Genomic DNA, 27,028 nt, shown 5'->3' with positions numbered 1-27,028 from the left:
GGTTGCGCTGAGTGATGCTGTGGTGGTGCTGAGTGGTGCTGTGGTGGTGCTGAGTGATGCTGTGGTGGTGCTAAGTGGTGCTGTGGTGGTGCTGAGTGGTCTGAGTGGTGCTGTGGTGGTGCTGAGTGATGCTGTGGTGGTGCTGAGTGATGTTGTGGTGGTGCTGAGTGATGCTGTGGTGGTACTGAGTGGTGCTCTGGTGGTGCTGAGTGGTGCTGTGGTGGTGCTGAGTGATAATGTGGTGGTGCTGAGTGATAATGTGGTGGTGCTGAGTGGTGGTGCTGAGTGGTGCTGTGTGATGCTGTGGTGGTGCTGAGTGATGCTGTGGTGGTGCTGTGGTGGTGATGAGTGATAATGTGGTGGTGCTGATTGATAATGTGGTGGTGCTGAGTGATGATGTGGTGATGCTGAGTGGTGCTGGGGTGGCGCTGAGTGATGCTTTGGTAGCGCTGAGTGATGCTGTGGTGGTGCTGAGTGGTGCTGTGGTGGTGCTGAGTGGTGCTGTGGTAGTGCTGAGTGATGCTGTGGTGGCGCTGAGCGATGCTGTGGTGGCGCTGAGTGATGCTGTGGTGGCGCTGAGTGATGCTGTGGTGGTGCTGAGTGATGTTGTGGTGGTGCTGAGTGGTGCTGTGGTGGTGCTGAGTGGTGCTGAGGTGGTGCTGTGGTGGTGCTGAGTGATAATGTGGTGTTGCTGAGTGGTGCTGTGGTGGTGCTGAGTGGTGCTGTGGTGGTGCTGAGTGGTGCTGTGGTGGTGCTGAGTGATGCTGTGGTGGTGCTGAGTGATGCTGTGGTGGTACTGAGTGATGCTGTGGTGGTGCTGAGTGGTGCTGTGGTGGTGCTGAGTGGTGCTGTGGTGGTACAGATTGCATACGTTTATAAATCTGCTAATTAAGATTCGTAAACCTAAAACAGCAAATTTCTTCAATCCATGAAGAGATACATCTTTGTCTCTTTTCCAGTGTCCTCAACTTTCTATCTAAATTGTTTTAGCTCTCCATCCCCACTAGTGTAAACCCACCGTAGTTCTTGCTACTGTATTATTACCACTTCTCTACATATACTGATGGGACGGTGAGGAGTGGCCATGACTCTGTAAGTGTCAAGATGTCTATCCCGTCGCTCAAAGGAGAGGAAAAAAAGGCTCATTTCTCTAGTCTGAACCTTATAACTGGTCATATGCTGTTTATTTTCATGCATACAAGTTGAAAGCAAACGGGATTTAACCAGAACAAGAGCACAAGCTGCAGTGACATACAATAATTTTAATGCGCTTAGTGGGCATGGTTCCAGTGAATTTTTACTTCCATTTAAGTTGGTATGTTGAGTTGTAATATTTTGGTAAAATTCTGTTTGAAATCTGCACTTTAGTAATAAATGTATTAAGTAAATATGGCAGATTTGTTTTAGACTTGACAAATATACAAACTAGTATATATACACACAAAAAAACATATGAGAAGATCAGTCTTGCCATTTATTCCCCTTACTCTCAAATGCTTAGGTGTTCTATAGCGTTCGCAGGTATTGTTCACCGCTCGGTTTTCCTTAGCACTTTAATTTCTGAGTTAATATATTACACAGTATGCACACGGAGCAGTTCTGTATGTGCAGGTAGTGAATGCCGGCTCCCATGTCTGTAAACTTGTTTCTCGTCACAAAACTTTGACCCAGTGAGAAACAGAAAAGTAAGACAATAAGAAGGCAAAGATAGAAAATAGTGCTGAAAAAAGAGAAATATAAACAATGAATGCGGCGCAAGACTTAACATTAAACGCGGCTGCAATTAAACATCAAACGCCGGCCACGAGACTTAACACTAAACGCGGCAGTTAATATATTACACAGTATGCACACGGAGCAGTTCCGTATGTGCAGGTAGTGAACGCCGGCTCCCATGTCTGTAAACTTTTTTCTCGTCACTAAACTTTGACCCAGTGAGAAGCAGAAAAGTAAGACAATAAGAAGGCAAAGATAGAAAATAGTGCAGAAAAAAAGAGAAATATAAACAATGAATGCGGCGCGAGACTTAACATTAAACGCGGCCGCAATTAAACATCAAATGCCGGCCTCGAAACTTGACACTAAACGCGGCAGTTAATATATTACACAGTATGCACACGGAGCAGTTCTGTATGTGCAGGTAGTGAACGCCGGCTCCCATGTCTATAAACGTGTTTCTCGCCACTAAACTTTGACCCAGTGAGAAGCAGAAAAGTAAGACAATAAGAAGGCAAAGATAGAAAATAGTGCTGAAAAAAAGAGAAATATAAACAATGAATGCGGCGCGAGACTTAACATTAAACGCGGCCGCAATTAAACATCAAACACCGGCCACGAGACTTAACACTAAACGCGGCAGTTAATATATTACACAGTATGCACACGGAGCAGTTCTGTATGTGCAGGTAGTGAACGCCGGCTCCCAGGTCTGTAAACTTGTTTCTCGTCACTAAACTTTAACCCAGTGAGAAGCAGAAAAGTAAGACAATAAGAAGGCAAAGATAGAAAATAGTGCAAAAAAAGAGAAATATAAACAATGAATGCGGCGCGAGACTTAACATTAAACGCGCCCACAATTAAACATCAAACGCCGGCCACGAGACTTAACACTAAATGCGGCCGCAATTAAACATGAAACGCGGCCGCGAGTATACATTAGACGCAACAGCAAATATGCTTTAAACGCGGCTGCGAGACAAAGGCAAAAGACGCCAGTAATCAGGAGATTGCTTACGTAAATATGCTGCATCTATGTGAAGAAATATATTGCATGAGGGTATTTGTCTTCTATTTGGCCTCAGTAGGTTATGGTGATTGGAATTGCAGATAGGAGAATGGATAAAATCATGGGAGAGTAGCATACTGGGAGAAAATGGAAAGAAGGTCGTGGTGATTGGAGGGGAAATAAAGAAGTACACTGGGAGGAGGGAGGATGTTGAAAGAGACACGGCCTGGCGGCCGTGAAAGTGGAAGTACGGCCGTGGGCAGCAACAGCAGGGGTGAATAATTAGGGGGAAGGAGAAATGCCTGAGGCCGAGCGCACGCTGGGGGAAGCTTCAGATGCCTGTGGGAGGGAGGCTGATGGCTTTGATGTGGATGCGCTTTCCGCACGAGTGCACCACACGAACTGTAGAAAATCCGCTATGGTTTCAGACCTTGGTTTGCCCTCTATACTCTCGTCTATTATCCCTTGCGGGATTAATAGGCGAGACCTAAAAATGTATACAACATGCACATATCCGGCTCGTGTCCCTGGATAGTGAAGAATAAAACACAAAGGATCATTAAAGGGGAGGGCTGCGGGGGAAGAGTGCTCTATTAAGCGTCCCAACTATGATTCAAATAGTACCCATTAACGCTGTTTCAAGTGTCTCAAATGCAATTTAGTTAAAGAACAGAAAAAATAAATAAGGTAAGAGAGCGAGCTGCTAAAAGCTTAAACAAAGATGAAGTGCCAAAAAGGACACCGTTTCCCTATCATGCGAGGTGGAACGGCCGTGAATAATGACATGCCTTCTGGCTGTTGGCAAGAACGGTGAACAGCTAACACCGTGAACTTGCCAGCTGTAGAATTTAAATACCGACGAGGGACGTGCACGTTCTGACGTTTTAGGCCATGACTTGGACTTTTTACGACCTAAAGATTTTGGGGCACATTACGTTAACTAACGAAAGGGAAAAAGTCTTCAAAGGAGAGAAAGAAAATCCTGCCTTTCAAAACCAGCGCACAATATAGGAGGATTATTCTGTTGATTTTAGAAACATGAGAAATATCCTGTCTGCCTTTAATAACGCGAACATCCCGAGGAACTTCCCACATGTAGTCTGTTCAATGAAAATGTGCTCAAACATTAGAAATGAATGAATACAGGGATTCCCTCTCAGTCTAAAGAGATTTTTCTGTTTGCATGGTGCAGCGTATGGAAAAATTCCTGTCTGTCAAATCCAGCGCACAGTATAGGGGGATTATTTTGGAGATATTGGAAACGTTTAATGCGAGAGACATAACTTCCCACATTTAAACTGTTCAATTAAATAAGCGCAAACACTAGGGGTAGATGAATTAAAGAAATCCCTCTCAGTGTAAAAGATTTGTCTGTCTGCACGTTGCTGCGCACATTATAGGTAGAGCACCACTTGATAGTCCTAACCTAAAAGTCCATTACAAAGTTGAACACCAAATACATAAAATGCACATAATGTCAGTTATCAGGCCGGGTAGGCTCCAATCATTAGTGTGATAGACATACTTTTGTAAGATGGCATAGGTGCTCATAGATATTGCGCATATTCAATACATGGCATATATGGGACAAAAAATACTTCATGGAAAAGGAGTGAGCAAAATTAGTAATATATAGTATTGTTGTATGGCGTTTTATATAGGTGTAATTCGCATTGCCCTTATATAGACATAGAAATCATACCCATATTTAGACATAACCAAATCAGTCCAAATACAGGCATGGCTACTTCCACTAGTTCCAAAAAGCCACAACGATTTCTTGGAAAACTCAGCTTCAGCAGTCAGGGACATCCCCTTACTTGAATATTGATTTGTCCTAGAAATCATGGCGTTTTCAAAGAACTACCATTCCCTTGGGATTCTTTGGTGACGTTATTATGCCTGACTTTACGTCAAACTAGGCACCTTCAAGGTATAAATATGCCTACACTTGCCCTAGCAAACACACAGTGGTTCTGAGCAGCTCGACTATCTACTTGCCCGACGCAGCTCGTTACAGCAAGTGCCGAAGGAAGCCGACCCTCCAGCTAACGCACTGACAGAGAGGCTGCCTTTCTCTCGCTGAGAATCCAGCTCCAGAGTTTCCAAGCTCCCCTTGCAGGGTGTTGGGAAATCGAGTCCCAAGACAGAGATACCTTCATTCTAAATCAAAGTTACGGAGCTGATTAGACCCTAAGAGAAATCTTGCTTAGGTTCTTGGCAAAGACAAACTAAACCTATGCTACACCTCACTTACTTCTTCCCTCATACTAGACTTAGGTTAGGTACATTGGGGTAGGCGTATTTTAGAAGCACCAGTTGAGTATGTTTTAGCCTTTGTTATTTATGTATGTATTTATCTATGGTCTAGGAACCATACAATGCTTTTACAGTATTATTTTATAATAATCTTCTTACGCATTATACTTTGCAACCAGCATTACGATTGTAGCAGTTCATTTTACTTGCTTGAGAAAGAAGACTGTTCAATAAACTCTTTTATTGAAAATGCCCGTGTCTACATATCTCTACACGTCTGATGAAACGAAGCATGCACGATTGACTGAGTAAAATATCTATCTATTGTTTCCATGACTCAGAAGTTTAGTTCAATTCTTGGGGAAACATAGTTGTCATGTTTATGCGGTTGTCAGAAACTAATCGCTTCTTGTGAATTTTAGAAAGTTTCTAGTGACCTCTGAGCTAGCTCGCACTCACAATTAAGTCTAATATATTCGATAGAGACCTAGTAGACTTAAGTCCTACGTCAAATCTATAGGATATATTATTCCAATGCGCAGAGCCTATTGGGAATATAGGAACTACACTACAGTATTGACATGTACAATTTTACAGAATTGGCCAGCGTGACCAAATGAATAGTGCCAAAATGTTACAAACATATATCAACGATTATGTGTGTTACCCAGAGAAAACGAAATGGGGAAACATTTCAAAAAGTTTGTATTAGTGATATCAGATATTGGTACTAGTGTGGTAAGTAAGATCTAAATCTTAATGGCCCAGCTTATGGTGTTGCTTGAGGATTCATATTGGCATGTGCTCAAAGGGGGGTTGTAAGCCTTAGTTGTTGTTTAGAGTATATAGTTGGGCCTATGTTGCCTCCATTTCATTCAAACCAACATGAACTGCGTTAAAACGGTCCATCCATTGGCATTCACGGATGTTCAGAATGGAGTTCAAATCGCCACCTCTTATTCCTAGTTTGATTTCCTCAATGATCACCCACTTAAGAGATTCAGGACGGTGTCCAAAGGTTTGAAAATGTTCAAAAAGTGGTGCCCCTGGTGTCTTGGATCATATCCTGCTGCAATGTTGCAGTATGCGGGCCTTGACCTTCTGCGTAGTTAGACCTACATAGATCTTGTCACAGGAGCAGAGTATTGCATAGATTGCATTGAGCGTGTTGCAATTGGTATGTGTTTAAGGGTGATTAAGCAGTCCTTGTAATTGAACTGTTTAGTTTCAGTAGTTAGACAGCAAGCTTTGCAGCTCCCACACTTGTAGTGACCAACTATCAAGAGTAGTTGACACAGAGATTGAATGGTGTGTGTGAAAGGAGGTTCCAAGAATGACCGAACTACCTGATCCTCTGTGTTTTTACCCTTTTTGAAGGAATGCATAGGGGACATAATCATTTGCAAATCATCTTCCCCCAGTGGCCAATGCTTGTTAATGATGTGCCTGATTTTGTTGCTTCTTGTCGTAAACGTAGTTACGCAGATCAACCTTTCCAATGTTTAATTTGAACGTTCTTTCGGTGTTAGGAGTGACTCCCTAGGGTTGTGCCACGCTCTTTTTCTGGCACGTTTCACCATCCATTTAGGTTACCCACGTTCCACCAAACGTTTTATGAGATCGTCTGATTCCATGAAGAACTCTTCCTTTAATGTGCAATTCCTCCTGATCCTGAGGAATTGCCAAACGGGCAAATTATCACGTAGTCCCCTTGGGTGGTGGCTGCCATAGCGTAGCAATGTGTTCCTTTCTGCTGGTTTCATGTATACTGTAGTATATAGACAGTTGTTTGCAGCTTTTATCGATATATCCAGGAAAGCAATGCTCTCTCTGTCCATGTGGATGGTAAACTTAATGTCACCAGACCGTTAGTTCAGCCAACCAAAGAACAAATGGAGGTCCGATTCATCTCCGGTCCATATCAGGAAAACGTCGTCTATATATCGCTTCCAGTAGGTAACCTGGTGTTTGTAAGGGTTACAATCATTGTAGATGAACTGGTCCTCATAGTCATCCATGTACAGAATTGCCAAGTCTGGGGCGAAGCTTGCCCCCATTGCGACTCCCCGGGTCTGTACATAGTGGTCCCCTTGGAAATAGAAGAAATTCTGTGTCATTGCCATCTCTAACAATTGCAAGATGAATTTTGTGGGCACAGAGGTCGGTCGTGGTCTTTTATCCAAGGCTCTTTCCATAACCTCAAGGGCATGTTGTTGGGGGATGCTCATATACAGCGTTACGATGTCCATTGTGACCAGGATTTGGGATCCATGCTCAAAAGGCATTCCATCCACTAAATGGATCACCTGCATAGTGTCACGGAGGTAGGATACAGTCATTTCTGCCAAAGGTTTAAGAAAAAGGCCCACATATTTCCTCAGTGGTTCGAGGACCGAACCACAGCCAGAAACAATAGGTTGGCCAGGGTGTTGCTGCATGTTCTTGTGGACCTTTGGTAGGGTATACACAGTTGGTAGACATGGTTGTTTTTGATTAAGGTATTGACAGAGGAACAGTGCTAGAACCCTGCGGCTGCGACAGTTTGTCTCCGCAGGATTTGCTGCATTTTATGTTTTTTTGTAAATATTATGAATTCCCCAGAGCTTTTTTCCTTAAGCCTATTTTAAAAAGAACGCTCTTTGTACAAGCACGCCCCGCACTCCTTTACTTACAACTGTTAAAATTAGATTGTATACCCCATGTGATCGTTTTTTTTAAAAAGTGCAATGAATTACAGAAAATGTCTGGATGTATAGAACTGAATGTTGCTTTTTATAATGGGAAACAGATGGATTTTTCTTTTAACGTCAGGCTATACCTGTTTTAATCAATATAGATTTTAACTTGTCGTTCTTTTTAACCAACCATAAACATATAATGTATTGTGCACTTTTATGGTTTTGTGAACAAAACGAATAAAGTACTTTTGAAATTGAATTGATTAAGATATTGAGACTCCAAATCAGACAAAAATCCCAACTCCTTTCCCTTCTCAGTGGTTTTCAGGATAATAGTGCTGATCTTCTTCGTTGGGTTGCTCCTCAGTTTTGCTTAGCTCACCCCGTCATCCAATTGGGAGTATATTTCTCTTTTGTAATCATCCACATTCTGAACCATAATTGCCCCACCCTTATCGGCGGGTTTAATCACTATGGAATGGTTGTTTTTCAAGCCATCTAGCACCAATCGTTCTGCAGTTGTCACGTTATGTTTCACATACTTCCTGGATGAGCTGATCTTCATTGCCTCACGTAAGACCATACTCTCATAAGTCAGGATGTGATGAGTTACCATCTGGGAGGTAGGGGTAAAGGTTGATGCAACACGTAGTCCTGTGTGTGACGGTTTAGGCATGGGCGGCGAGTTCCTAAAATGGTACCTCAAACGCACCTTCCTGAAGAAGCGATGTAGTTCTGTTTGGACGGTGAACTTATTGGGATGCATTGTTGGTACAAATGATAGACCTTTGTTGAGGATCAGTGTCTCATCCTGGGTCAGTTCATGCGAGGATAGATTGATAATCGGATCTCTTAGGTGGACTACCATCTGTACACTCGTTTGGATTTCGTTGTGTTGTTCCTCCGGAAACCTGACCTGTTTATGTGCCTGGTTCTGTCCCCGTTGTCTCCCTCCGTCCCAGCCTTGGATATGCTGGGGCAGGCCTCGTATCGGACCCCTGTTCCAATTCATATTCCTCCCTCCCTGGGGGATCGCCATTGGGCATCCTCTAAAAAATAAGAAGAAGAAGAAGAAGGTCCAGATTGGAGGTAGTACCAGCTATCCGGATGTTGGTAGCCATAGTTGGTACCTGTTTCTTCTCCCTCACTTTCTGTGGACCCTGATGATTCTGAGAAAGTGGTGAATCTTCGACTTCCTCTATACCCGCCCCTCCCTCTGTTGGTGAAGCGGTCTTCTGGGTCTTATCCCGAAGTAATTCTCCTCCAAATATGGATAAATCTGTTTCTTAACAACAAAGGAGAGGCTACTGAAATATGGCAAAACACGAGGGGACTAGTGTCTTCAGCCAAGAACAAGTAAGAAAAAATGATATAAGGTGAAGTGTGTATCAAAGTGATCAAAAACCATAAAGGTTTTTAAGAAAACCCTCACTCACCCACCTGGTGGATGACATGCTTCATCATCGGGTTCCACCGGGCGGGCCGAATGCCTACCCGGTGTGCTACAACACCTGCAATTGCAGTGGAGCTGGTTTTTGTGTTAATAGTGAATTTGGTGACAAGGTGAGATGTGAACAAGCTAGGTCACACGCGGGGAGTCATCTGGAGTGAACTTCTCCGATGTGAAGAAACCCCTGCCACCGGTCCCATGAAGTGAAGCGTAAAGTGCTTTCACGTTCGGACACCTGGAAATGCCAGGGCAGTCCGGTACAAAACCGTGAGTTGTGCATCTTTTTTTCACATATACCACTGAGGTTAGGGTGTGCCTTAGCGTGTGTACACCGCCCAGTGGTTGTCCTTTCACTATTTACTTGATCCTGATGAAAGCTCAGCCGATTGGGCTATACAGAGCAGAAACATGTCGACCTTTTGAACACTAACGGACACAGCTGGCTCAAATTAATAGCCAACTTCTGTCCATATTAACTAATTTTAATGTGAGCTTACTTTACCTTTTATTAAAATTTATTTTTGGTTAAAGTTCGCACTCTTTTAATCTCACCTTGTCACCAAATTCACTATTGACACAAAAACCAGCTCCACTGCAATTGCAGGTGTTGTAGCACACCGGGTAGGCATTCGGCCCGCCCGGTGGAACCCGATGATGAAGCATGTCACCCACCAGGTGGGTGAGGGTTTTCTTAAAAACCTTTATGGTTTTTGATCACTTTGATACACACTTCACCTTATATAATTTTTTCTTACTTGTTCTTGGCTGAAGACACTAGTCCCCTCGTGTTTTGCCATATTTCAGTAGCCACTCCTTTGTTGTTATATATATTCTGAACTGGGGTAGAGGAGTGTCTCTTAGCCCTACCTCTCTTGTTGTTTACAAGTAAATCTGTTTCTTATCATAAAATCTGATATCCTTAGAGAGTTTATCAAATTTCTTGGCTTGTGTATTGGTCTCAAATTCTTTGATAGTTTTCTCTAATTGTTCCAGGGCTTCCTTAGCATTGGTTAGTTGTCTTGTGTCTTGGAGTGTTGTCTTGAAAGATTTCCTGTTTGAGATCCGAAATGTCTTTCATCAATTTTTCAACTTTTTTTCAACTTGGAGTTGTTGACACAACTGGGAAATGGGCGTGGGGGACATTTGGACATCCCAGTTCAAGGATCCCGGCCCGCGAATGCAACAGCACTCTGGAGGCCTGGCTGTACGTGCACCACAAGATCATGCTCTGTAAATATGTAAGATATATATTTATCCAACCCTAAGTGCTTCAACTCTTCCTAAAATGTAATCTTGAGTGAATTTGCAAATGGTATATATGTGACTCTAACCGTTAGTATCTGTAGTAGACTATGTACTTACTATAAAGTTCGTGCTGTATTAAAACTCATAATTAAATAAATAAATATTTCGGTGCGGGAACAGCGTTGCCTTAGAAGGGTGGTGGTGTTCATTTTGGGGGGCGGAGAGGGATACTGCACTGCGACTGTTTACCATCCGCTCTGCCTAGTACAAATGTGTATATGTGCCTACTGCACGTCCGTGTCTGCGGCCTCCTTTCACTCGAGATTTGTCAGTAAATAAGGGGGTGACTACTCTGGTTATGGGACTGAGGCTATAAACAACCACGTGCCCCGGGAGAACGAGGACGCAGCGCTTTCCGCAGCCGAGCGCCACCCAGCCTTATCAGTGCATCTTCCCCATTGGTTCCGGCCGCCTCGAGCATTGCGCTTCCGGAACCGCCCATATTCATGCTGCAACTGTCCATGGAACACATGTGAGTGTACAGCAAGGGCTCCGCATCTCCTGCTGCCTCATCCAGCCTGATCTTCTCAATCCAGCGCTGCTGGGACGGTGAGTGTGACTTCAGAGACTGACAGCCCCTCTCTGCTTGTCCCTCCGTTGAACTGAGCTCTAGACCGGCTTTTCCGCTGCTAAATTGACCTTTGTCCCGCAACACCCTATTGACCACACCTGACTTTTAATCTTCTGCGTGGTATGGTGGAATTCATGGTGCCGCGCGCTTCGAAAACACTCAAACTACAAGTCCCAGAATGCTGTATTCTGTAGCCAGAGATACTGCCTGGCTGAGGAGGTGCTGATGAGATGACACGAGGCCGCTTGGCAGCCGTGGATACCTCCTGTGCTCCCAGCACAGCTCGTCCATGAATGCTTGGGGTCTGTGGCCATTGTAATTATAAGGTTACAAAAAAAGGATAAATCCGGGACCTGGGGACTAAACAGTACATATTAGGCTGGTACCAATGCAATAACGACATTAGTGTGAATAATAACACTGAAACAATAACAAGTTTTTTAAATGTTTATCTAATTTCCAAAGTTGTTTTGAATTTTTCTCCCCACACCACGCTAATGTCGTTATTGCATTGGGACTACCCTAATATATACTACATTGTCCCTATAAGGCACACGCGCAACTGTTATATTGTGCTTTAGACAGAAGAGCACATTTATGTCCATTTGCCTTTTTTGTTGCTTTTGGCTATTCAGTGTCACTTTAATTTTATCCCAATAAATATGTTGAGATGGGGAAATTAATTTAATTTGGTAGCTATGTTTTTACAATTATGGCATTTGTGTCGTTCCACTGCCAATGTAGTGTTTTAATTGAAACTGGAATGTTAACTTCATAAATGTCTCGTTCGTGAAGGAACTGTCTCCGTAAAATAAACGTGTTTTGCAATCCGTTATGCTGCAAAGTCCAAGGTTCACGGACATCTGCTGAGCGCAGGTAGCCATATTTAAGCAACATGCTCTTCGACATGAACATCCGCTCCTGACAGAATGAAGAACATCGGAGTGAAGTAGAGCAGCTCCCCACTGACCATTGCACTCTCAGTGGGTAATGCCTGGCCTGGGAGAAAGCTTGGTGGCATGCATCTGTACACGTCAACCAGTTCTATCTATCTCTCTCTCTCTCTCTCTCTCTCTCTCTCTCTCTCTCTCAATAGAGAGCGAGCGAGAGAGAGGCCAATCAATTTAGAGGGTACTTCGATTACAGTGGTTGGAGAAAGAATATTTTAGGGATGACGGGGCAGGTTGGTCAGCAACTAAGGTAGCCTAAGGGAAATGTATTGAGACATATTTCCTTGTATATTATAGAAAGTTATGGTGTACGTTACAGAAACGAGTGACATCTGCCAAATGAGGATGAGTTGACATGCACGCAGCTGTATTTTGGTCTGCTCTTTCCTGCTCGTCTTTATACTTCCTGTTCTAGCGTGTAGTATCGGAATTTACGGTCTGGGCACATGAAGTCTTCAACAAGTGAAACTGACAGCTAAGTATTCTCATCAACCGCAAGATCGCTATGCTGCACAAAGCATGCTAAATTTTACTTTACCGTTACAACAAAATTTGAGTCACTGGGCCCATTTCATCACATTATCCTCAATCCCCAAAAACTTGAGCAATAATCGATTCACTATAAACCATGGTCCTCCGATGGATGTTTAGGTCGAGCCTCAGGCATTGCTTTAGCAGTGCATGTGTGGCGAGATTATAGTAAGGCTTTCAAAAGTGTACCAAAACTGCGGATTAGGTACAGTTCATGTGAGCCAGGCACGTGCACATCGCCAGCCACAACGTGCACATCGCCAGCCACATCGCACACCATTTGTCTGAGCCTCAGCATCAGACTTCAAAGGAATCCCCCCCACCCTCAGACTTCAAAGGAATGCGCTCCCCTGCCACAGCAATGCCGAGAGCTTGTTGAAGCTGCAGCCTAGCCCCACTCCTTTCTGCTCTCTCACACTTGATTTATCTCTCCCTCACATTCTTGTGCCTGGTTGTACTCCTTTTGCCTCCTTTCATAACTCTTAAACTCTTTGTGACTTTTATTCATAACTATTTTCTGCTGCCTCTATTGCTCTCTGTGCCTCTTTTTAATTCTGTTATGCCTCGTATTTCATTGCTTCTCTTCTCCCGTCTTTGTACCCCTCTTTCATGTCTCTCAATTTGACTGTGTGACTCTTGCACTTTCTGTACCCATTTTATTATATTTGTGGGTCTTTGACCATTGTTGACCATGATTTTTTCTGCCTTTCAAAAAAAATAATTTAGTAGGCAATGTGTGATTCTCTGTTCCTTTTGTTATGCCCGTTCCTGCTTCCTGTTCTCCTGCATTCCTGCCTCCCACGCCCCGAACACTGCTCCATTGCACTCATCGCCCCTCTCTGGACCTACTTAACAGCGGTCACAGCGCTGAACAGCCATTAAGCAGGTGGTTGGCCTTAGCAGTCTTCTGGGCTTACCTGCAACTGCTCCTTCAACCAATCAAGGCTCGTTCATACCAGGCCCCCACGCCTGAGGCTCCTGCCTTTTCTTTTTTTTTTTTTCTCTCTCTCTCTCTCTCTCTCTCTATCCCTCTCTCTATCCCTCTCTCTCTCTCTCTCGATGCCTTTATTAATCTTTTGTGATGCCTCTATTACTTTCTGTGCCATTAGGCCCCTCTTTAGCCCTTGCAGTTTCCCCGTGTCTCTTTCTAATACTTTTCTGCCTCGTTATTCATTGTTTCTTTTCTGCGGTCTTTATGTCCCTCTCTCGTTGTCCTTGGGTGACTATTTTTATATTCTGTGCTCTTTTTGTTTCTCTTTCCCCATTGTTGAGCATTGTTTTTCTGCTCTTTTTGTGTTTTCTTATCTTTCTCGCCTGCCTTGTTGGAATTGGCTGTGATTGCAAATAGAAATAAGGGTTGTGGCAATAGGATGGGGTGTGTAGGTGAAATCTAGAAATGTTCATCAGTTCTTCTTCTGCTGGACTGGCCAATGTCCCCAGCAGGCTGTACGTTTGGGGGCTGCTTTTAGGGTGGATGGGCCGCCATGACACATGGATGCCCCATGGCCCCATTTCACTCTCAGCCTCCTGAACAGCAAGGCTGGTTTGAATTATTTTGCAAGGTCTGCTTTTGTTTTCCAGTCCAGCCTTGTTGGCCACCTTTATTGCTGAAAACGAGCCACATGAACATTCTTCGGGGCATAGGTTGAATTATTAGGCTGTGTATTGTTTAGCAGTAATAATAGCCGGTACTGTTTAAACTGTTAACCTGGTCTCTATTGCTCCTTCAAATCTAGCCAATGACAGATTTTAATCGAGTTCCTTGTAAGCACATGCACTTTATGCTCCATTTTTCTATGAGGCTGAGTTGTGTTTTTTTTAAATTTAAACATTTGGTGTCCGTTGTCCTCAATCGCCAACATTTGTTTGCCAACTCCTTAAAGAACTGTGTGTTTTCATGCAGTTCTCACCTGTTTCCTAGTGGCCATCCTGGTGTTAATTAGATCGCACGTACAAAGGGAAGTAGCTAGAAAATTAAAATATACCCCACTTGAACCATGCCTCTAATTACACAGAGCACGTGAAGCAACCAAACCTAAGCCTCCTTGAGCGACTTCCCTCCACACTTTCACCACGTCAATCCATTTAGCCATCTGCCCTTTCACCTTTCCATCTAGTCATCCATTAATCTGGCTACCCCTTCACCTTTCCATTCAGCCTTCCATCCTTTTATTTATTTATATATATATATATATATATATATATATCTCTATCCAAGGTGCCTCTGAACACAAGAGGGCTGCAAAACGAGTTTAAAAGGCAAGAATTACGACACACTGAAGGGCAAGAATCGACTACAGCCCCCAGCATACCTCACTGGAGAGAGTATGCAACTAATGGATTATTAATTAAGGCTGTGGTTGACCCTGTCACGTGCTGCCTGTGGCCCCATGAGGAAGAAGCAGGAGCTTCGAAACGCGTCGGGGAAGGCTTTGAATAACCGGACACAATGTGCAGTTTCTGAAATAAACAGTTTGTTAACCAGCACCAGCGGAGTGGCGTCCTTGTGTTCAGAGGCACCTTGGCTTAATATATATATATATATATATCGTGAACTCCGTATCTCTCCTGCACACGCTGCTTTTTCAGCCGGCAAAACAGGACACCGGACACGGACCTCGAGGTGTTTCAATCTTTATTCAGCAGAAAGTGTCAAAGACGTTTCGGCTCTACGGAGCCTTGTTCATATATATATATATATATATATATATATATATATATATATATATATATATATATATATATATATATATATATATATATATATATATATATATATATATATATATATATATATATATATATATATATATATATATATATATATATATATATATATATATATATATATATATATATATCCATCATTCCATTTACCCTTCTATGCTACCTTTTACATTTTCTTCCTCATTTCCTCATTCTTTTCTTCCTTTCACCTTCCAGTTTTCATTTTTGCTCTTACCTATCCTTCTTTTGACTCCCCTTACTTTTTTACCTATCTCCCTCACTTACTTTTTTGTATTTGTTCACCCCCTCTGTGTGTTCACATTGTTCTCTTGTAATTTAAAAAAATTGTAATGTGTGTTTCCTTCCCTGTACATGCCAGCCCACCTCCCACGCCTCTCTGTCATGGCATCCCCTAACAGTGTTATTTATGAGCTTTTTGTCTGCAGAGCTGCAGACAGAAAACGTCCATAAACAACTAGCTAATGTTTTAGTGGTACCCAAATCTCCTGCCACGGGGGTAAAGTGCCAGTCCTCAACACTTTAGCTGCTTAAGTGGGGGGTTTACTGCTCCTCAGGCACATACACATATTCGTTCTAATACAACAAGTAAGTTCTGTGGTGCCTTTGCTGTAATTAGGAGTACTGTGCTGCTCTTTCAAGATAAACAAGCATTTGCAGCGCAATAGGTCTCGCATTTGCGAGAGTTTAACCTAATGGCATTGTAATTGACAATGCCTTTTATTTATGTTTTAAAAACCAACACATAAATAAAAGGCAGTGCCATTTACAATGCCAATGGCTCAAACACGAACAACTGCGAGACCTATTGCATTGCAAATGCTTGTTTTGTTGAGCTGCCAGGGACAGAATACTTGGAGGACGTGAACAATTAGTCTATGATGACTTGGAATAAAATAATTGTTATCTTTAATCTAGTTTACCTTTCTCAGTAACCTGTATAAATGCCTTGAAATAAGAAATATCACTAAAAGAATGAGACAGAATCAATAGAGATATTCATTTATCTAATGACTCGTATTGCATAGACCGGTCAAGGAAATGCATTTCAAATTTGATTTAATGACAATACTTCTATTTCAGATAGCCTCACAAAACACAGGACAGATTATTATTTGACAGCTGGAAGATATTAAAAAGAGAGAAAACAGGATAAGTCTAGAGGTTCAATCATTAATCAAACAAACCAAAGCAGAGTTGATAGTTTCAAGTTCGTCCCAGTTAGAGCTGGTCAAGTCTGGGCTGTAACACAGCGTGTCCCAGTAGGAGTCAGATAGCCTCTAAGCCAAAAGTTTTTTTTTTCTACACAACTTTATCAGCAAGCCAAGTACAGGATTCGAGGTCGCAGTTAGTTATAGTTCAGTTCAATAAAGTTTGTATCACCCAATGTAGGTGATAAGCATAGAAAGTTCAATAGAGATCAAAAGGATTTCCAACAGTGTAAGAGAGTAGGGTCTGCTTCCTATGGTTACCCCCACTTTTTGCTGTGCTTCACTGGTTTTTCGACTGTAGTATGGCTGTGGCCGTGCTAATCAGGCCCACAGCCTAGCTGTTCTCTCTCTAAATTGATACCATTCAGGGATGTGGAATTCCTATAGCCCGACGCCCAGGACATAAAGTTTGGGGTCAAGGGCAACAAGTTTTAATATGTATTTTGTCCTTGGGACAAGTAGGCCCAACCCCCTGCAGCACAAACCCTTTGGCTGCCAGTTTCCAGAACCACATTAAGGATCAGGGAAGGGTACTGACTGTAGTTAAGTTAATATTTGTGTGCATGTGTTAATGCTGTTTAAACTTGTATTTATGGTTCATTATTTGAAAGCCTTTATTATTAGGGTGAGCGCTCTAAGTAAATGTACGTTCTGACTGCACTACTGACAGTGGTTCCAGTATGAAAATGTGTTCACACAGTTTAAAAGTTTAGCAACATGAGGCTATGCATGATGCTCACAGAATGCTCACTGATTAGATGCAAATATTTGCAGAAGCTTGAAAGCAAGAATAATGTTTCTTTGCTTTCAATATGAAATTCTCCTAAAAAATGAAAGTAGGGAAAAAACATTTTGCTAAACTATTGTAAAATTTCAGGTACCATTTCTTTGCAGCATCATTTAGTAAAATGTGTTGATGCATGCTAGTATATCCCTAAAGTATTCATATTGGAAAATTTGTGTAACCAGTTTCAATAAGATTATGGGAAACATAAATAAACAAGCCTTGGCAAAGCCAGTAGGTCTGACATTGGTGGTCAGCTTTTTAGTTTGGCAATGCATGACTTGTTTTGGCATCGCTTTTGTAAAACCTTATTGATGTGAGAGCTGCCGGGCCCTCACCATTATAACAAACATTGGCAAACGCAAAAATTGTTTTTGGTCTAAAAAAAAGCACACACAGCCACATTAGTTACTGGCACTGAACAAAACTACTTTGTGTACCGATATGCTCCTTGTGAAAGAGCAGAATGCTGTCACTCACAGTGAAGCCAGCCGATTCTGAGAGAGAGAGAATTTTAATAAACACAAAAGGTCATAGTTAACGCCAGACCAAATTAGGGGCCCAATTATTAAAGAAAGTCTCAAAAGTGCACCTTTGGTATATGGCTTTCCTGAATTCACAAGAATTTACATTAGTAAGGCAAGAAATTGTACTTCTACAAAATATTTGTGAACTGCATTTCAGCATGAGCAAATATGCATGTGTAGATTTGCTCATGTGAAAACCTGGATGTTTGAAAGTTAATTTTCCCTCCAGCTACTTTTTTCCCCAACTCTGAAAGAAGGGTTACGTCTGCCACACTCAGGAGTAAATTTCCAACATTTCTCAGTATGGGAAAGATTAGAGATTAGAGAACATTTGTTGAAAACCCTTAAAACATGCACGTTAGTAGGTTTGCACAGACTCAAAAGGGCATTCCAACCCTGGAACTACTGCTTACCACCATCATCAGTCCTAGTATGTAGATCTCTGGAAACGTGGCAACATAAAATGATTACTAGTATTCAAACACTACTATGGTATATGGCCTGGTATAATCAGAGAGGCTATACAAGAGCTCTTATATAATGAGATTGTTGCCATAATTTGTGGCAGCATTACATGGCACCAAAGGGACAAGTGGATTTTGTTACAGGACAAGTAGATTTATGAAGCAACCTGCCCCATGGACAAGTAGATATTTTAATAAATTCCACACCCCTGTACCATGTACTTTAGGTACATACCAGATTGGTTACTGGGTCACCCTTGAGTCCCTGTATATGGTGCCTTAGGTATCCACGGCATAGGTACCCCAGAGGCCTACCAGGGGCTGAAGCATGTATTGTGCCACCCCTGGTTAGCCTTCCAAACTGACACCACTGTCTGTACTTGCAGCCTGGGTAAGGTGGTGTAAGCACCCCGTACTTAGATATTGTATACCTATATCTACCTTTACATATAGACCCATATTAACCTAGAAGTCACCCCTATGGCAGGCCTTGACAATCCTGTAGGCAGAGTGCTTGGTTTTGTGTGAGAGGGTGCCCTAGCATGAGCTGTGCCCCTCTGCAGCTTTCAGAACCATCTTCTTATAGCTGTTCTATGATATAGCTATATCATATACACTTAAGTGTTCTGTTGGTCTCTCCGAATTTAAATGTGAACCAACTCCAACTCAGTTGAAGTGTGGGGATCTTCCTGTGATGGGTTACTGATGTCTGCCTTGTCCATAGCAAGGTGAGGAGACTGTTGTTATTTGATTTATACCTCTGCAATGGAAGATGTGCCAGTGGGAAGCAAGAAAATAAGACAACAGGAGTCTCTTCCTTTCCAGACTTATGTAGTCTTAGAGCCTACCTCTCCAAATGCTGGAGTTTGGGTAGCAGAATATGGCCCTAAGGGTCGATAACAGTTGAGAACATTGTAACACTTTCCATAACCAACAAATGAAAAGTGTGCTGTCTCTCTTTGTAGGGCAAAATTCTGAATGTATCTTGAGCAGTAGCTGATCATCCCAAGAAATAACCTGAAAGCAGTGACCTTGTCGGGTTTAGAGCTTTCACCTTATCAGGTTGAGGCCGTATTCCATCTCTTGAGAAAGTGTGTTCAAGAAATTCATGGATGGTTTGCAAAAGTGACAATTGGGGGTGGGGTCGCACACTACTCACACACCAGCGGTATCGCCCCTAAGGACTGTGGTCAATGTAGTTACGTGTTCCGCGATGCATCTTCTTTCGATTATCTGCTATCTTCGCCATCCCTGGACACGTGTTTCGGGGTATCACCCCTCGTCAGCAGGGATAGGCAGTGTTCTGGTGTTGCCGGTGGCTGCCAAATATCTGCCAGGTTTAGTACCACTCAGGTGCGCAGGTGCGGGGTCCCAGGCTCGTCAGCCAACTGCTCGAGGGAGCTTCAACATTACAATTGGGGGTGGTGTCGAACACTACTCACACACCAGCTGTATCGCCCCTAAGGACTGTGGTCAATGTAGTTACGTGTTCCGCGATTCATCTTCTTTCGATTATCTGCTATCTTCGCCATCCCTGGACACGTGTTTCGGGGTATCACCCCTCGTCAGCAGGGATAGGCCGTGTTCTGGGGTTGCCGGTGGCTGCCAAATATCTGCCACCCCACCCCCATTTGTTTGCAAAAGTGACTTGTCCTTTTCAGCACAAAGCCCATGTGACTGAGAGCCTTGTGGGCCTGCATAAATGATTTCTTGTGTTCTTTCTTTGTTTGTCCAAATACCACAAGGTCATTACCATAGTTCAAATAGTTTGCAGTGCTTTTCTCTCTCTGTATATTGCTAGGGCTGCCGCCTGTGTACACATAAGTATATTTAAACTCCTGACTGGCTTTTGGCCACAAAAACCGCGTGAGAACCGCAGGCTGTAGATCCTTCTGCAGGTTCGGTTATATCTTGCCACAGACGACTCTTGATCTCTGCGTCAGTCTGTTTCTGAATATAGAATGGTATATCTCTGAAGTGCCGTGGCACCTGTTTCATCAGAATGCTTCAGAATCTCCGGACCTTTGAGTTTGCACCAACTTTTTACTAGCTTTGGAGTTAGATTTTCCAGACCGGTTTCTTTTGCTGACGTATGTCTTGCAGATTAAACCGCAAACTGTGTAGCTGACCCGATTTTCACAGCCAATCTGAACCCTGTTGCACATGTGCTTACCCTTTCATAATGATTAATATTGCCCACCCACTTAATTTGACCTCGGGGGGGGGGGGGAGGGGGGCTGGGCACGCAGTGGACTGTACCAATGACACAGCTTGCACTAGATCCCCCTAATACTTCAGAGAGTGCTGGTCTTTTCTTCGTCATGCTGGTGTTGTGCACTCTTGTTGGTTTGTTGTTAAGCTTGGCAGGAGATCTGGCCTTTGCAATGGTATCTGCCAGCTCTTGGGGTTTTGCAGCAATTGCTTGCTACAAGATGAGGACTGACAACAAACAGTGATGTGAGACTTCAGTGCTTCCTCAGAATTATTATATTTGTCGAACTCCAATGATTAGTTACTGCTTATGAAGAAATAGTCTCTAGATCCACCACCCAACTGCAAAAATGTGCAGCTCAAAGTCAACAAAGTAGGTCCGCAGTCTGTTTTCAGACCTGAATAGTTAGACCTATCTTTTTTAACCAAGCTGAAAAATAATGCCTCATCTTCTTGGTCCTAAACAGCGCTTCAGCGAATCCTTGTGGTGTTTCTCACTCTCTGTTCCACCATTGTCACTGTATTAATACATCTTTGATCCAGGAACACCACTGAGGTCCAGGCTGGTTGCTTCAAAACTAAAGGGAGAAAGAACACTTTGTGAGCGATTCATAAGGCCATGATGCTGCAACACTGCTGAGAACTGACCACTTGCAAGACGAGTTTGAGTTTGCGTTTCTGATTGTGATCCTTATTTGAGAACATCACTTGAAGATAGCTAATTTGTGGAGGAGACCCCAGCAGCTGGAGATGGAGGATGGTATCAAAATGAACAGGAAAGAACAGCTTTGTCTCCAGCATAGAGTTTAAAGATCATGGGACACCAACTGAGTGCAAGTTGTGTTTCAACCTGAACATTCGCTATGAACTGAAGAACAAAAGGATGAGTTATATGTCTGCATAACCCTACAACTTTTGGTGGGTTGCTTCCTGGCAAAGAGCTTAATGTTGGGAATCTCCTCAGGCTCTGCCAGGCCAGCATGTTTTATTTATCATGTGTGACGGTGTTAACTGGAATCCAAGTAATTAGTGCAGTTATACCACTGCTTAAACCATCAAGCATCTGTCCAGTTGGTCACTTGTTTTCTATTTGTAAAGATTAGACCGGTGTTTGAATTAGTTTCCTTTCATTTCAAACTACGGTTGTCCATTACATTTACATGTTCTTGTGCTTGAATTGTAGAGTAGCTAGGTACTCAATTGAAGTAGCACAGGTTATTAACTAAAGCTAGATGGGCACTATGTTGTGTACAATGAAGCAAGTTTAGAAACTTTCATAAACAGGACATCTGTTCTGTGTATCACATGGCAACATTTTAAAGGCTAATCCATTTCTTATCTAAAATTGGTATGTCCAATTTCTGAATACAGAATTTTAAGCACATTGTGAATAGCAGACTACAAATGGAGTATTAAAATGTATATTAACCAAGTCACATGATTTGTTTTATCCAGGCTGCCCTAGATGCAAACTTGAAATCTATCCAAAAAGATACTTCGTCACACAGCAAGGATTCAGACTTTTGCATTATGGAAGTCGCTCTAGGACATGGTTATCAAATGTCAGGCATTCAAATCTCTCATCAGTTTGAAGCTGAGAAGTTGAACAGTGAGGCCAAGTAAAAGAACTAGGTGAAAGAGTAGGATGTTGAACTATTTAGGAAGAGAGAATTCTATGCTTATTTAGACAAGTAATCAGCTTAATAGATAGTATTTCTGCTATATCTACTGATTAAGAGACAAGCAGGCAGCTGGCTAATAAAGAAAGAAGGAAGCCAGGGAAGCTGACGGCATCCCCCGGTCGCCAGCAAGTGTCAGCACCAAAAATAGCCCTTGGCTTGCCACCCGCACAATATAGAGCCTTGACACCGTTGGGCATTTGCGCTATATAAAACTACATCATTTCATTGCAATAAAATATTAAACAAGCATTTGCAATGCAATAGGTCTCGCATTTACGGGTGTTTGAGCTATTGGCAGTGTAAATGACAAAGCCTTTTATTTATGTGTTTATTCTTAAAACAGATAAATAAAAGCCATTCTCATTTACAATGCCAATAGCCCAAACTCTCGCAAATTCAAGACCTTATGCATTGCAAATGTGTTCGGCACCCCTGCTATAAAGATTTATTTTTAAGCGGTAGGAGAGAGGAGCGTGGACAAAGCAATTTAAGAAAATAGTGCTTGGAGGCTATAATTAAAGCCTACCATGTAACAACAAACGTAACGGGGGTGTCCTTATGGAAGGTTACAAAATAAGACCAAGCGGTACTAAGGAGGGACTACTAAACCTATTGACCAATAAAAAGCCACAGTTCACAGTGGACAATGACACAAGCCAATGAAAAATATGGACGGAGAGTGGGCGGAGCTTCAGGTCCATACTTGAAGGCAGCATGCCTCCCAGAGCAGGGCATGCGCTGCCCAGGCTCGAACTAAAAAGAGGGGCTGCCTCTCTGCTATGTTCACAAGGGCCTTGATATTATTGAATATTCATATCAGTTATCACACGATGAATTGTCTCAGAAAACGTTTGATGAAAAACACTGTTACCGAATGAATGGTACGCAATGTCTCGACAGCTAAAAGATGAGTCTGCCCAACTTGAACTGCAACTTGTGACACACAGATACAACAGCTCACTAATCTATCACGTTAAAGCGGGGGGGGGGGAGGGGAGCTCCCTTGGATGTAACTAACGAGGATGGGGAAGACCAGCCCTTCCAAAAACCAAGCTGGACTCGCATCACCATCTCTCATCTTACCAAGGCCAGTAAAACGGGTTCCGGTGTCGATAGTTAATAACTAATGTTATTATTCAAAGTTCTTTGAAGCCTACGCCACGGTATTAAGTGCTATGAAAGGCAATAAATGATTAATCAGACATTTGGATTGGAGCGAGTGACTTGCAGATAATATACAATTTACAGCAGGAAGTGCATGACCTCTCAACCCCCCATCCCCTAGCCTCTTCCAAACTAAGGTTCGAATCTGATGCAGATCAGCAAAATAAGGATACACAGGGTGGCAGGCTGCCCAGGTTAAACCAGGACGAATAAACGATGTTGTGACTTTACTTTGAGTCATAAATCGTTTAATTAAAAATGTGAGAGCGGTAACAATTGAGCACCAAAGCTTTAATAAACGCGCAGGTAGTCTAAGAATCTTCATTTACACAGAGCAAGAAAGCAAAAGAAGAGATCTGTGCTCAGATACATGGACAAGTGGTAGCCTGAAACGGCCTGGCCCACACAGACGGCACACATTCCTGGGAGCTGCGCCCCAGCGCCAACCTGCTCCGATTCCAGCCCCGTCTTTGCTCTCTGGCAAAGATCCTAAGTGGTGCAAATGCTGAATGTTCACTTTCTGAGGTACGGGGTCTAAAACAACTTGGCGACCAATTTACAAAGGCATTTTCATTGGTAAGCATACTTTTACGCCCCACAATTACTGTGTTTTTGGCATTCAGTTTTCAACAAAAGACTACGTAGCAGACATAAATGCTTTTATTACTGTGTAATTGTGTGCCACAATAGCTTACAAATTACACAGTCTCAAACACCTTCAAATGGGCATAATAAAGCGTGCCGCTTGCCAAGTGCAGGCGGTACATTTATTGTGCATTTTGGAGCGGGGAGACCCCCGGGTGCGGAGAGAGGAGGTTGGGCAGAGCAGCAAATGCTACAGAAGATGGCACTGTTGTGTGTTAAGAGAACAAAAGCAAAGTAAATACCGCCTTGTATAGGGACCTTGTTTCCGTTCGAAGAGCCCGGTTCGCACTTTACCACTCATGGTGGGCACCGTTATACCGCGGGGTGAAGCCGTCCACAGAATGGGGTTTATGTTCCACCCTGGTCCTGCGGTAGGACATGGGGAGTTCTAGTGCTGATGCGGGTCACTACATGTATGCAGTGGTTGAAGTGGGGGGAAAAAAGAAGGGGAAATGTGGGCAGAGACTCCGAGGGCGGAGATAACCCAAGGATTAGATCAGTGGGCGGAGTCAGAGGTGTGGCCAGAATGTGCCAAACATCCCAATTTTTAATATTTGTTTGTCATTTCACCGACCAGTTACAGCTTATTGTGTTATTTAATTCAACCAATGGATACACTTGATTATTTAAGGTTTAATAGGAGTTACTGGCATTTAAATACATTCACCAAGTGGGATATATTTCCAAACACACAATGTCCCAAATACGCTTAAAAGTGGAATCACAAGCCATTTGTCTCCAAGCCATGCAGTTTCACTCATTGGCACTTCTCCCTTCTTCAACAAGAGCAGTTCAAACATGAATGGCAAAATATCCTAGTTTGCAAATGTTTTCTATATAATTATGGCTCTGCCATATTTGCCACATAATACATCATCCACTGCATAATCTTAAAGTTTTAACTAGTCAATTTTGTTGCTCAAACGGATAAAAAGTTAGAAAAAAAGTGACTTGAATTGCTGCAAAGTGGACGGCCCTTTGCAAAGGTTGACTGATCACCTTTCTCATTGCTGCATTTGTATCTTATACTAATACTGATTAGGCCGAATCTTTGCAGAGACTTAACATGTGTAAAAATGTCTAAATAATAAAGTATAAAAAATATATTGCATTAAGCTGCAGCCTTTTTTTGGTTGCATAGTTTAGTCAACACTGCGGCATTGTTTTGTACCCCCATTGCTGCATAATTCCAGTGGCTCCAGAGCAGGTAGCAAATGTTAAAAGTGCTTGTGCATGACACAGAGAGACTGTGAAGTTTGCAAACTTAGTTTGGCGTGCGTGCAAATCCTGCATTGCCGATCCGTGGTGAGTTGCAGCTACTACTGCTGAAACCAGGCCAATGGAGGTACCAATGGGCGAGGCAGACTGGCCTCGATAGCAGGGCCGGCTTTAGTGCTGGTGGTGCCCTGTGCAACAATGTTTGTTGGTGCCCCAATGATCACCTACACCGTGGACTCCCTAACTACGACCATCTAACAGTCCCCCTCAAGTCTCCATAACCACACTCTTTCTCAGATGCATTTAGTTTGATTTACAGCACCTCTCATACCAGTGTACGGTGTCAGAGCACTTTACATCACACACACTACAGAGACAATCATTTATGTGTGTAAATCACTGTATAGGAAATGTTACATAAGACCAAGTACTACAAGGTGTAGAAGCCACATGACAACCATACTGGTAGGCAGTATAGTTTAATAGCTCACTGTTCTATGTTAGGATTATAACTTATAGACTGCATTAACAAAAGGATCTCTCTGACAAAAGCAGTAACCTACTAATTTAGTTAACATTATGTGTGATTTGCATGGATTGAGTTGGAGGGTATCCTGTCCCCCTACAGGCAGGATTCAGATCAGGTACCAGCACAATCGACCAGGTTTTTAGATTTTGTATGATCTACTGGAAGGTTGTGCTGTTGGGTGGTGGAACGATTTATGCAGCATTCATTGATTTGAAATCTGCATTCGATCTTGTGCCTAGGGCCAAATTATGGACTGTGCTTAGAGATTTAGGACTGCCATTGGAGATATTGGACATGGTTGTTAGATTACATGAGGGCACCTTTGCTAGGGTGAGGTGGGGTGGCCAAGGGCAGGTGACGGACTCCTTTGCCGTAACTCGCGGAGTCCGCCAGGGGTGTGTCCTGGCACCTACACTTTTTTTACTGTTCATTGACCAGGTGGTAAAAAAATTTGCGAACACACCCACTGATGCACCATCCTTGGGGGGGACAAGGTTTCCTATGCTTATTTTTGCTGACAACACTTTGCTCCTCTCAAAGACCCGTAGCGGTTTGCAAACCGCATTGACCCGCTTCGAGGAGTTTTGCATTGCCAATGACTTAAAAATTAATATAAATAAAACTAAATTTATGGTCCTAACCAAAAGCCGTCCCATTACGAGCTCAGTGAGCTTGCACTGAGTGGGCCTGGAACAAGTTGAGGTAATGACGTATTTAGGAGTCACTCTGGACTATTGTCTTCGCTGGAAACCCCAGGTAGACAACCTCCACCTAAAATTTGCTCGCCTTACGGGTTGTCTTTTACAGGAGCAAAAAAGGTCCTTAACTAAGCGTATCAAACCTGCACTTAAGATTTATCTCACTAAGGTAAGCTCCGCAATACTGTACGGGGCAGACCTTTGGGGACATATGGATCTATCACCTCTGGTGAAAGTACAGAATAAATTTATGCGGAAATTAGTGGGTCTCCCACAATCGACTCCCACTAAACCGCTCTGTCTGGACCTGGGCTGTAACCCAATTAATGAAATGGCCAGATATAGATTAGTAGCCATGTGGAGACGCGTCTGGACCTCTCCAGATTGAAGTCTTTTTGCAAAAGAACTCAAAGAAATTAGATCGATCTGGGGGTCTAGCAGTATACCTTGGCTGCGTGAAGTGAAATTGATCCTGGACGAAATGGGCCTCATTCAGCTGTGGGTTTCACCGGGGTCTCTCAGCTTTCCTTCTAAACAGGACTATAAAGCACTCTATTGGGCCTCTGTTCGCAAAAGGCTAGTCTTGGCCTCAGATAGAGTAAGTCTAACAGGTCGGTTTCTGTGTCATAAACTTGACCCCCTTTTAGAGAATTATTGGGACGTCATAACCAAGCCATTAGA

At 42.9% G+C, this 27,028-nt stretch overlaps 1 protein-coding gene across 2 annotated transcripts in view; it reads left to right on the top strand.

Annotated features, from left to right (window-relative positions):
* The first annotated feature begins 10,831 nt into the window (after positions 1-10,831).
* The window catches only part of APRT (adenine phosphoribosyltransferase), a 39,703-nt gene continuing 23,506 nt past the window's right edge, over positions 10,832-27,028 (top strand). The window contains exon 1 of one of the 2 annotated variants that reach the window (XM_078671379.1): positions 10,832-10,966. The gene's annotated coding sequence lies outside the window, so the exon portion shown is untranslated. Of the gene's footprint in view, positions 10,967-11,853; positions 11,972-27,028 lie in introns of those variants that run through there. The other variant, XM_078671380.1, reaches the window with a different exon arrangement.

Source organism: Lissotriton helveticus, chromosome 12 (genome assembly GCF_964261635.1).
Source record: "Lissotriton helveticus chromosome 12, aLisHel1.1, whole genome shotgun sequence".
In the NCBI taxonomy this organism is placed as follows: Eukaryota; Metazoa; Chordata; class Amphibia; order Caudata; family Salamandridae; genus Lissotriton; species Lissotriton helveticus.
This window is presented reverse-complemented; position numbering and strand designations above follow the sequence as displayed.